This window comes from Molossus molossus, unplaced genomic scaffold (genome assembly GCF_014108415.1).
Source record: "Molossus molossus isolate mMolMol1 unplaced genomic scaffold, mMolMol1.p scaffold_m16_p_9, whole genome shotgun sequence".
Classification (NCBI taxonomy): Eukaryota; Metazoa; Chordata; class Mammalia; order Chiroptera; family Molossidae; genus Molossus; species Molossus molossus.
The window spans coordinates 78,049,334-78,060,947 of NW_023425403.1; the positions used below are offsets into that span (position 1 = coordinate 78,049,334).

Consider the following 11,614-nt stretch of genomic DNA (forward strand, 5'->3'; position numbering starts at 1 on the left):
AATTAAATAAAGTGCTGAAATGTATTCATAACAGCAGTTACATGCCACATATTTCTGTCAAATTTTGTCATGGATATTTTTCTTAAAATGACAACATCAATGTTACTTTATGTTCCAGTGTTTTGGATTGCTTTTTGTGGTAGCAGAAATAGAAAAAAAAAAAAAAACAGATATGTTCTCATGGAATAAAAAAGGAAAGAACATGATTTTTGTTCTTTTTAAAGAGGCAGTCTGTTCTCTCATAAACTGTGTTCTGGCCGTAGTGCTTTGGGAGGAACAGGTTGTGGCTTGCAGTGCTGGACAAGGCAAGAGCGAAAGCATCCATTTTGGATGCGATACCTATTCAGAACCCAAGTTAAGAATCATTCCAAGCCCAAGTCATATCCTCCATGAGGACAGGTGGCATATTTTCTCTGATCTGTATACTTACTAATAGGGAGTGGTATCAATTCCTTCCCTTTTATAATCTGCCAGCATTTCTTCACTATCCCAGATACGCATACATTGAGCTTACTACAATCTCACCAATATTGGGTATCAACACATCGACAGATTCGGTAGGGCGGGAACCCTCAGAACGTCGTTGCATATAGAAGGACTTGATTTCTATAGGAAATCGACACAGTAAGATGGGCTCATGAATGGTGTCTGTCATCAGTCTCTTTGGAACTTCTGGGCTATCCTCTCCAAATTTATAGAAAGTTCCATCTTCTTTCTTTATATTGTGTTCTTTTAGTCACACAATAGCATCGGAATAGTTCATCCATCTGAAAGGTCATTCGAGGATCTTGAAGTTCCAGTTGAGGTCATACACTATGCTATGATTTCAAGACTCTTATCTACCACATCACAAACCAAGTCCTGCATTCAGTTCAGAAGCTCCTCAAAGGTCAGGAGAGGGCATTCTGCCTCCAGGTGAGTGTGTTCAGCCAGGTGCCTTCATGTTCTGGATTGCAATACAAAAATCATCTCCAAGAGCTGGAATGCAGGTCTCCAGGTACAACTGAGAGGAGTAAGTCAAAAATTCCTCTTCCTCCAAACAGTCAAGCTTGAAGAGAGCAGCACCACCTTCTACTTCTGATGCACTAATGTTGGAGGAGTAACTTCACAGTACTCCCAATCAAAGAAGTGATCTCTAAAGAACCTGATGACCACAGAATGTGCTTTCAGCATTTGGGACATGTTTTCTCCTCAGATCATCATGTGTCTGCTGTCGAGCTGGACTTCAACATCAGACTCTTCATTGTTCAAGTTACCAGCTCCTCTAGCAGGGGCCAACCTGGTCACAACTCAGCTCATGGCCCCCAGGAGCCTGCTTGCCCTTTGGGGTAAGATTTAGCATTCCATACACAACACTACTCTCAGTGGACAAGAATACTCCACTGTAACACTGACACAAATCATCTGACAAGACACACTGAAGATATCCTGTACCATCCTGCACCACCAGAAAAACTAAACTCTTTCCTTACCTACTCAGCCTGTGGACTCAGCCAAACACCTTTACTCTTTGGCCTCTATATCCTTCTAATGTGAGAATCCTCACAAATTTTGGCTCTGAAATACTCGGATCATTTTTTATTTTATCTCTATTGTTGAAAGTATTACAGATGTCCCTCCTTTTTTCTCCCATTGACCCCTTCCTCCCAGCTCCTGCCCCCTCCCCCTGCCTTCACCACAATATTGTCTGTGCCCAAGGGTTATGCATATATGCATATAAGTTCTTTGGTTTATCTCTTCCCACCCCCTTTCTCCTCTTCCCTCTTTGGTTCTTCAATCTGATCCCTACTCCCATGTCTCTGGATCTATTTTGTTCATCAATTTATTTTGTTCTTTAAATTCCACATATAAGTGAGATCGTGTGATACTTGTCTTTCTCTGACTGGCTTATTTTACTTAGCATAATATTTTCCAGGTCCCTACATGCTGTCTCAAAGAGTGAGAGATCCTTCTTTTTTACAGCTGCATAGTATTCTGTTGTGTATATGTACCACAGCTTTTTTATCCATTCATCTACTAATGGACACTTGGGCTGTTTCCAGATCTTAGCAATTGTCAACAGCGCTGCTGTGAACATAGGAGTGCATATACTCTTTCTGATTGGTGTTTCAGGCTTCTTAAGGTATACTCCTAGAAGTGGGATCACTGGGTCAAATGGCAGTTCCATTTTTAACATTTTGAGGAAACTCCATACTGTTTTCCAAAGTAGCTACACCAGTCTGCATTCCCACCTGCAGTGTACTCAGGTACCCTTTTCTCCACATTTTCCCCAGCACTGTTTGTTTGAAGATTTGTTGATGGCAGCTGTTCTGGCAGGTGTGAGTTGATACTTCATATTCATTTTAATTTGAATCTCTCTGATGATTAGTGACATTAAGCATTGGATTATTTTTAAAGGTAATCTTCTTTGTTTCTTCCAGATCCTTTTGTCTTCTCAAATTGTCTTTTACCTCTTTCTTTTCCTAGGATTCACTCTTCCTTTGTTCCCTATGCCACATTTTCTTAATGTTTTTCATCTGTGTTTTAGAAATAACACCCCACCACTTATTTTCTTTTTATGAATCTATGTAAATGGAAGGAAATGGTTCTTTCCCACTGTCATCATAGCCTTTAGACCAAAATGTTTCATCCTTGGTTCCATCACCTGTAGCATCATTTCCCTCTTCATCGGATACATATAGCTCTGCAAGTACCATCCCTGTGGTAACCCTGGTCACCTCCAAGGACACTGTCTCCCAACACACCACCATCTGTCACTTCAACATGCACCAATGGTTGCCTCGAACCCAATGTTATTTCATATATTATAGCTGAGGCTGTTATCCTTGATTGAATCGTCCTTGTTGAAGAGACCTCATAGCTGGGGCTTTCTGAGATGGGCACTCATCCATTCTTGTCTTTTGTGACCACATGCATCACAAGTGAGGAGTACCTGGGCATCTGCAAGCTGTGCCTTTGAGACAGAAGACCTCCATATGTTGTTGCCATGCACACTACATTGTTCCCTATTCTGTAGCCTTTCTTAAAGCTAAGCAAATGTGGTGATGGGTAAAGCCTATTGTATTCTGTGAGTTTGATTATAAATATGATCCAATATCATGCTCCTGGTTGAGTATAGTGAATTTTGAGAGGCCAGAGAGACTAATTTGGTCCCATAGCTGGTCCACTGCAGAATCTTGAAGAATATATGTCCTCATACCTCATAATTCAATGTGCTCTCCACTACATTATTTTTTAAATATGTTTTTATTGATTTTTTTAGAGTGACAGAGAGAGAGAAACATTGATAAGAGAGAACCATCAATTGGCTGCCTCCTGCATGCCCCTACTGGGGATCGAGCCCACAGCCCAACCCAGGCATGTACCTTGACTGGCAATCAAACCTGCAACCTCTCTGTGCATGGAAGGATACTCAATCAACTGAGCCACACTGGCCAGGGCTCCACTACATTATTATAGTAACCTCAAATGTCTTCAAAGTAGAAAATAAACAGGCAATTTTTACTAAGTGAATTATAATGTACATCCATTTCCTATTCAACCTTCATAAACTATGTCAATTCAGACAACTTTTCATAAAGATTTCACAAAATAGTCTGTAATGGATATACCACTGCCTTCTTCCTGACCTCCCATATCATGTGTCTTCTATATGAGGCATTTGGATACTTAATTATCTTCTGCCTTATGTTGTTCTCTGTTTCATGTCACTTCTCCTCCTCCCCTTGAGGTTTTCAAGGACAAGAAACATAACTTACACTTCTTTAATCACTTTGAAAAGTGCCTAGCTTGGTATGTGACATTATCAAGTACTCAGTAGGGCATTCTTGAATGAATGAAGCACAGTCAAGATTTTTAAACTTGGAATGGAATATGTTCAGACATTATAATTAAAAAAATATTTTCAGTTTAAAAATAGATGGTATAGCAGGTCTAATTAAATTGAATTCTTATTAGAAAGGTTACTGAGTTGAAACATTTAACACTGAGAAGAAAGGTCCTGGCACATCCATTAAACAAACTATTAAATACATACAGGTCCTTCTCATCATCGGTCTATTTCCAAACATAATAATTTTAAATTGCCTAAACTCAGTTTATGATCAAGTTTAAAAATCTGTTTTTCTCCAAAATACTGTATCATTTTCTTCCCTAGTTATTTGAGTGGAGCCAAATTCAACAAGTTTATTTCTCTGTAACAATTTACAACACAACACATCTTTATATGACAAACTGTCTTTGTTGGCAATCAGTCTGTCTGATGTCAGCACACCTCTGAAGTGTGTTTTAAAGCAATGACTTCTACAAAGATAGCACTAAGATCACTGACTTTTTTCATAACATGTTCTGAAAAAATAAGATTCCTTTGTTTATGAAACAAAGGAAAAAATTTTGTATTATTTCGCAAATAAGCTATTAAAATGGTATTTTTCTCCAAAATAAGGTACTCTGATTTATTGTTAGGTAAAATTTTCAGCTAAGAAAAACTTTTATTTCATTCCTTAGAGATGATAATCAACAGTAGGATGATTTTTTTTCTATATTAATTTTAGAGAAAAAAAAAGGAAGAGAGATAGAAACATCGACGATAGAAAACATCGGTTGTCTGCCTCCTGCATACCCCTCACTGAGGATTTGGCCCACAACCTGGGCATGTGCCCTGACCAAGAATTGAACCGGTGACCTCTTGGTGAATGGGTTGACGCTCAACCACTGAGCCACACTGGCTGGAAAGAATGATTATTAAAAAAAAAAAAAAAAAGTGGACATCAACATATCCTTTATCCATACCAGGTAGACTGTCCAATTTTTCTAGTCATTTTAAAAATTTTTTAACAGTAAGTCTTTAGAATACATTTTTGTAACAGGAACAGAAAGTGGCAAGGAAATAGAAATACCTATATTTCTTTAAGTATTCTAATATACAAAGTCACACTGAAGCAACAATGTAACTTAACTGAATTATAGGAAATCACTTCCTTTGGCTACTATAGAGGTACTGGAAGAGATGAAGTTTGCAAAGTGTATTCCTAACCCTAAGTTTTTTAATGCATAAAATTGGAAATGATTATCATCTCTAGAAATGGTATTTCTATCAATTATTTGAGTGAATTTTCAAGTATTCTAATAGAAAAATTAAATAAATATGGGTAAATATCTATTAATATAAAGATATTGACATCAAAATATAATAAAATTATAATTATAAAGGTAAAACTTTCAACACTCAGAAATGTAGAAGAGTGTTTCCTAAAGTATTTCCAAAGATACTTGTACCATAGCGCTTGTTAAAAATTGATAACAGTATCTCTCAAGTAGAAGAGAGGAAACTAACCTTTTAAAGGCACAAAACTATAAACAAAAGTTTGGAGCAACTTAGTGTTGGTACAAACAACCTTACATACCTCAATAGCTCCTGGAGCATCACTGTATTATAAGCTTATAAAGTTGTTAATGGTTATGATAACTAACTTTAGTCTATTTTCTCAATAATTCATCAGTGTAGATCTGTTAATGAAAATATAAAAAAAAAAAATGTATGATAGCTTGATATACCCAAAATGTATTAAAAATAAATTTCAGCATTTAAAATAGCAAGCTTAAAACAAAAAATAAATAAAAGAGCAAGCTTCAGTAACCTTGAAGATACATGTAAGCAGAACACATTATAACCCTAAAATATCAGATGTTGGTCTCAACACAGAAACTTCAAATAAGTTTCAAAACCAAAAATAAAAGGAATTGTGATATTTGTCATTATGAAGACACAAAAGCCTTAGATTGTATAATAACTAGGTATTCCATAAATGTTAGAATTAAAATGGAATAGCTAAATATGAAATGCAATATATAGAATTATGAAAAAATATGATTAGAATACCATGATTTTTAGGTATTTTCATGGAAACTATTTACTAGAAAGTAGGCAGTAACCTATAGACTAGTGAGGTAGATTTTCTTGCCTTTCTGAAAATTAAAATAAAGCCAAAAAACTAATTTTAAATATGTTTTGAGTAATAAAGCCATAGAAGCATTATTAGAACAAGTTAACAAAGACAATTTTGAAGTAAACAATGAAAAATATATGTATACATTCTAGGAAATATGTTTCAGAATAATTTATGGCTTCATTTGTCATAAAACAAAATGCAAATTAAAACCTCCGTTTATTTTAATCTTTGAGAATTCATTTTGTTGTTTAAAAAATACCAGTTTTTGTCCTAAGAGTTTTCTATAATTCCCAAGATTGTCAGTCTTCCATGAGCCTCAGTGTATCCCACAAGTCTGAACTTCAAACATTTTGTTTCTCAATAATGTTTTTCAGTCCAAGGGAAGACAGTATACCTGTAAAATCTGTAGTTTTTCAAACCTGCCAACTAATTACAAAATGTCACAGATGGATATACATCCACTTGTTACTAAGATGGAGTATACTATAACTAACACCTAAAAAAAAAACCTGCAAAATATACAAAACAACAGTTTTCAAGACACTAGACATCAGGCAAAGAAGGACAATGGCCTCAGAAGACAAAATTTAAACCTAATAAGTCCTATGACAGTCCCAGCATGCAGCCTTGAGAGAGTTTCCAGGTCACATCACAAGAAGTCCCATCAGAACTAGAGAGGAGACAGAACTAGGGGTCCAGCAATGTGGCAAGAGTATACCGGACAAAGGAGTGGATCAGGCAGTACTGCACAGAGAGAACTCTAGTAATCTGCGTAATCAGGTTGCCAAAATCAGTGATAAAGATTAAAATCTTTAAAAGAGCTGTGGAGGAGAGAGAAACATGTTATATACATAAAAACCAAAAAGTAAGAATGACAACAAATTTTACTCTGGAAACAATGTAAGGAAGACAATGGAGTAACATCTTCAAACCCCTAAAAGAAAAACTATCAACCTAGAATCCTGTAGTCAACAAAACATCCTTCAAAAACATAGGCACAATAAAGAGTTTTTTATGTATAAAAAGTTAAAAGAATTCATTACCAAAAGAAATGAAACGGAAGAAATGCTATAGGAAGATCTTTGGGCTAAAGAAACTTTAAGAAACATGGATCTACACTAGAATTTCCTGACCACGGCACCACTGATATTTGGACAGGATAATTCTTTGTTGGTGTGGATTTAGGGGGTTTGAGTTGTCCTGTTCATTACAAGATATTTATTGTATCCCTGTCCTCAATCCACTGTGTATCAATAGCTTTGCCACCACCCCTAGTGTGACAATCAAAAATGTCTACAATATTACCTAATGTCAGCTAGTGGACAAAACCTAACCCTTTTCAGAACTATTCATATACCTAAAGAATAAAAGAAAACTGGCTATAGTAAATATATGAGTAAATATTTAATTTAAATATTTAAATCTCAGAGAAGGAGGAAATGGTGGCGAAGTGAATGGAGCAACACAGACCATCTCCCAGGACCAAACTGGATTTACAACGAAAATAAAGACAAATCGTCAGGAAGGGGCAACCGAAAGACACCTTGGAGGAACACATAACCAGAAACACCAACTCAATCCTGGTAGGCTTGCGAGGACGCGAGAGGGGGCCGGGAGCCCATGGTCCACAGCGGCCTGGGCAGGGACCAGGGAACTCGGCGGGAATTACTGCTACCGCCTCCCTTGCGACCCTTCATGGGTCCTGGGAACTCTGTTGCCTGCTAAGCCCTCGGCTGGTGCTGCACGGACTCGCGGGGACCAGGGGACTTGGTGGGACGCTGCCACCAAGGCTGAGTCCTGCGAACTCTGCGTGCTAAGCCCTCGGCTGGTGCCGCACGGACTTGCGGGGACCAGGGGACTGTGCTGGATACTACTGCAACCTCTGCAGTGTCCCAATAACGCGGCTCAATCCTGGGGTTTCTGCTGAGTGCAATGCCCTTGGCTGGAGCCCCAGCTGGGCCTCCCTTGGCAGGAAGCAGCGCTCTCAGGTTAAAAGTCCCAGGTGGCTTCACGACGCAGAGTCTGGACAGAGGCTAAATTGGCAGCAGCCACTCACCTTGGGCTCCGGCAGAGAGAAGGCAGACTGGACTAGAACTGTGTGGGGACACTCGGGTTTTGGAGGGTGCTAAGAGCTTTCGCTGAGTGCAGCCACGCAGGACTGTAGTCATTTTACTCCTGGACCTGGGGAGAGGCTGCGGCCCCTCCCTCATAGATTCAACCCCACCTGGTGGCCATTGAAATGCTAACTGAGGCCCATTAACAACCAACAGCTGCCTCACTCTCAGGAAATCCTCTTACACTGAGCACCTGAGGGAGTTTTTCAGTCAACTCAGAAACCAAGGGTCTGCAGGTGACCTCTACTAATAGTCTCCAGGAAAAAAAGCTAGAGGATAACTACCATTCCCTGGGCTAGCAACTCTAACCAGAAAAGCTAAGACTTGACGGTGGTGTTTAAAGTGGGACCTCCCTGGTGCATTCAAACCAAGGAGAGGGAGACACAAACACCCACTGGGAAAATTTGACAGACTCCAAAGACCACTGTGATAGCCAAAATGGTGAAAAACAGAAACAAAAGCCAAATGAAAGAACAAGAGACCTCTACCGAAGATGAGATAAATGAGGTGCAGTTAAGCAAGTTAACAGAACTAGAATTTAGAGCCATGATTTTGCGGAAGCTCAACAGCATGTGTAAGGACACAAGCATCATGAGTAAAGACGTAGAAATGTTGAAAATCAACCAGTTGGAAATTAAAAACAAATAGGAAGAAATGAAGAATGACATATCAGAAATGAAAAACACATTGGAAAATCTAAAAAGCAGAGTAGGGGAAGCTGAGGACTGGATCAGTGAATTAGAAGACAGGCTAGAAGAAATCAACCAATCAGAAAACCAAAAGGAAAAAAAAACGATTAAAAAACAGGAAGACAGCTTAAGAGAACAGTGGGACAACTGGAAACAGTATAATATTCCAATCATATGAGTCTCTGCTGAAGAAGAAAATAAGCAAGTGTTAGAGAATATATTCAAAGAAATAGTGACAGAAAACTTCCCTAATTTGGTGAAGGAAGAAGGCATTCAAGTTCAAGAAGCACAGAGAGCCCCAAGTAAGAAGAACCCATACAGGCCCACACCAAGACACATAGTAATCAAACTGCCCCAAATTAAAGACAAAGAGAGAATCCTAAAAGCAGCAAGTGATAAGCAACAGGTTACCTACAAAGGAAACCCCATAAGGCTCTCAGCTGACTTCTCACAAGAAACACTACAGGCTAGAAGGGAATCAAGTAATCAAGTAATTGAAGTAATCAAGTAATCAAGGTCATGAAAAACAAGGATCTGAATCCAAGACTACTCTACCCAGCAAGGCTATCATTCAAAGTAGAAGGTCCAATAAAGAGCTTCTCAGACAAAAAAAAAAAAAAAAAAAAATGGCTAAGGGAATACATTAGCACCAAACCAGCACTGCAAGAAATGTTAAAAGGACTGCTGTAATTACCAGGGGGAATGGGAAGAAAAATAGAACCACACTAAACAAAAATGGCAATAAATAAGTACATATCAATAATCACCTTAAATGTAAATGGACTGAATGCTCCCATAAAAAGGCACAGAGTAGCAGATTGGATAAGAAAGCATGACTCATCTATATGTTGTTTACAAGAGACCCACCTTACAACAAACGACTCATATAGGTTGAAAGTGAAGGGATAGAAAAAAAATTTTCCAAGCAAATGGAAAGCAAAAAAAATCTGGGGTAGCAATTCTCATATCTGATAAAATAGATTCCAAAATGAAGACCATAACTAGAGACAAAGACGGCCACTACATAATATTGAAAGGATCTATCCAACAGGAAGATATAACCTTGATAAACATATATGCACCCAATATAGGAGCACCAAAATATATTAAAAATCTTCTGGAGGACGTCCAAGGAGAAATCGACAAAAATACAATCATAGCAGGGGACTTCAACACCGCATTGACAGCACTGGATAGATTCTCTAGGCAAAAAAATTAGCAAGGAAACAGAGACTCTAAATAAAGCACTAGACCAAAAGGATTTAATAGATATCTACAGAGGACTACACCCCAAAATTACACAATACACATTCTTCTCAAGTGCACATGGGACATTCTCAAAGATAGACCACATGATAGGACACAAACTAAATCTCTACAAGTTCAAGAAGATTGAAAACATATCAAGCATCTTCTCAGATCACAATGGCATGAAACTAGAAATCAATTGCAACAAGAACATGCAAAGACATTTGAACACATGGTGGCTAAATAGCATGTTATCAAACAATGAATGGGTCACCGAGGAGATCAAGGAAGAAATTAAAAACTTCCTGGAAACCAATGAAAATGAACACACAACACAAAATCTATGGGATGCAGCAAAAGCAATTCTGAGAGGGAAGTTCATAGCACGACAGGCCTACCTCAAAAAACAAGAAAAATTTCTAATTGACTGTCTAACCTCACAACATAAAGAATTAGAAAGCAAACAAAAAGAAAACCCCAGAGCAAGTAGAAGGAAGGAAATAGTAAAGATCAGCGCAGAAATAAATGACATAGAGACCAAAAAAACAATTCAAATGATCAATGAAACAAAGAGATGGTTTTTCGAAAAGATAAACAAAATTGATGGACCCTTAGCTAGACTCACCAAGAAACTAAGAGAGAGAACCCAAATACACAAAATCAGAAATGAAAGAGGAGAAGTAACAACCAACACCACGGAAATACAAAAGATCGTTAACAACTACTATGAACAACTATATGGCAACAAATTCGACAATCTAAGCGAAATGGACAAATTTCTAGAAACACACAGTCTCCCAAAACTGGACCCGGAAGAGATAGAAAAGTTGAACAGACCAATAACAACTAAGGAAATTGAAGAGGTAATCAAGACTCTCCCAGGAAACAAAAGCCCAGGCCCAGATGGCTTCACGGGGGAGTTTTACCGAACATTCAAAGAAGAACTAACACCCATTCTCCTCAAACTATTTCAAAAAATTCAAGAAGGAAGACTTCCAAACACGTTCTATGAGGCCAGCATAATTCTAATTCCAAAACCAGAAAAAGACACTACGAAGAAAGAAAACTACAGGCCAATATCCCTGATAAACACAGATGCCAAAATCCTGAACAAAATATTAGCAAATCGGATCCAGAAATACATCAAAAAAATTATTCACCATGATCAAGTGGGATTCATTCCAGGGATGCAAGGCTGGTACAATATTCGCAAATCAATAAACGTGATACACCACATAAACAAAATGAAGAATAAAAACCACATGATCATATCAATAGATGCTGAAAAAGCCTTCAACAAAATCCAGCATCCTTTTCTGATAAAAACGCTCAGCAATGTGGGAATAGAGGGATCATATCTCAACATAATAAAGGCCTTATATGAAAGACCTACAGCCAACATCATACTCAGTGGACAGAAACTAAAAACATTTCCATTAAGAACAGGAACAAGACAGGGATGTCCACTTTCACCACTCTTATTTAACATTGTACTGGACGTCTTAGCCACAGCAATCAGACATAAAGAAAAAATAAAGGGGATCCAAATTGGAAAGGAAGAAGTAAAACCGTCATTATTTGCAGATGACATGATATAATGCATAGAAAATCC

General features: G+C 38.0%; 1 pseudogene; it reads right to left on the reverse strand.

Moving 5' to 3' along the window:
- Positions 1-239: 239 nt before the first annotated feature.
- On the reverse strand, positions 240-2,723 carry LOC118622418 (annotated as a pseudogene).
- Between the last annotated feature and the right edge of the window lie 8,891 nt (positions 2,724-11,614).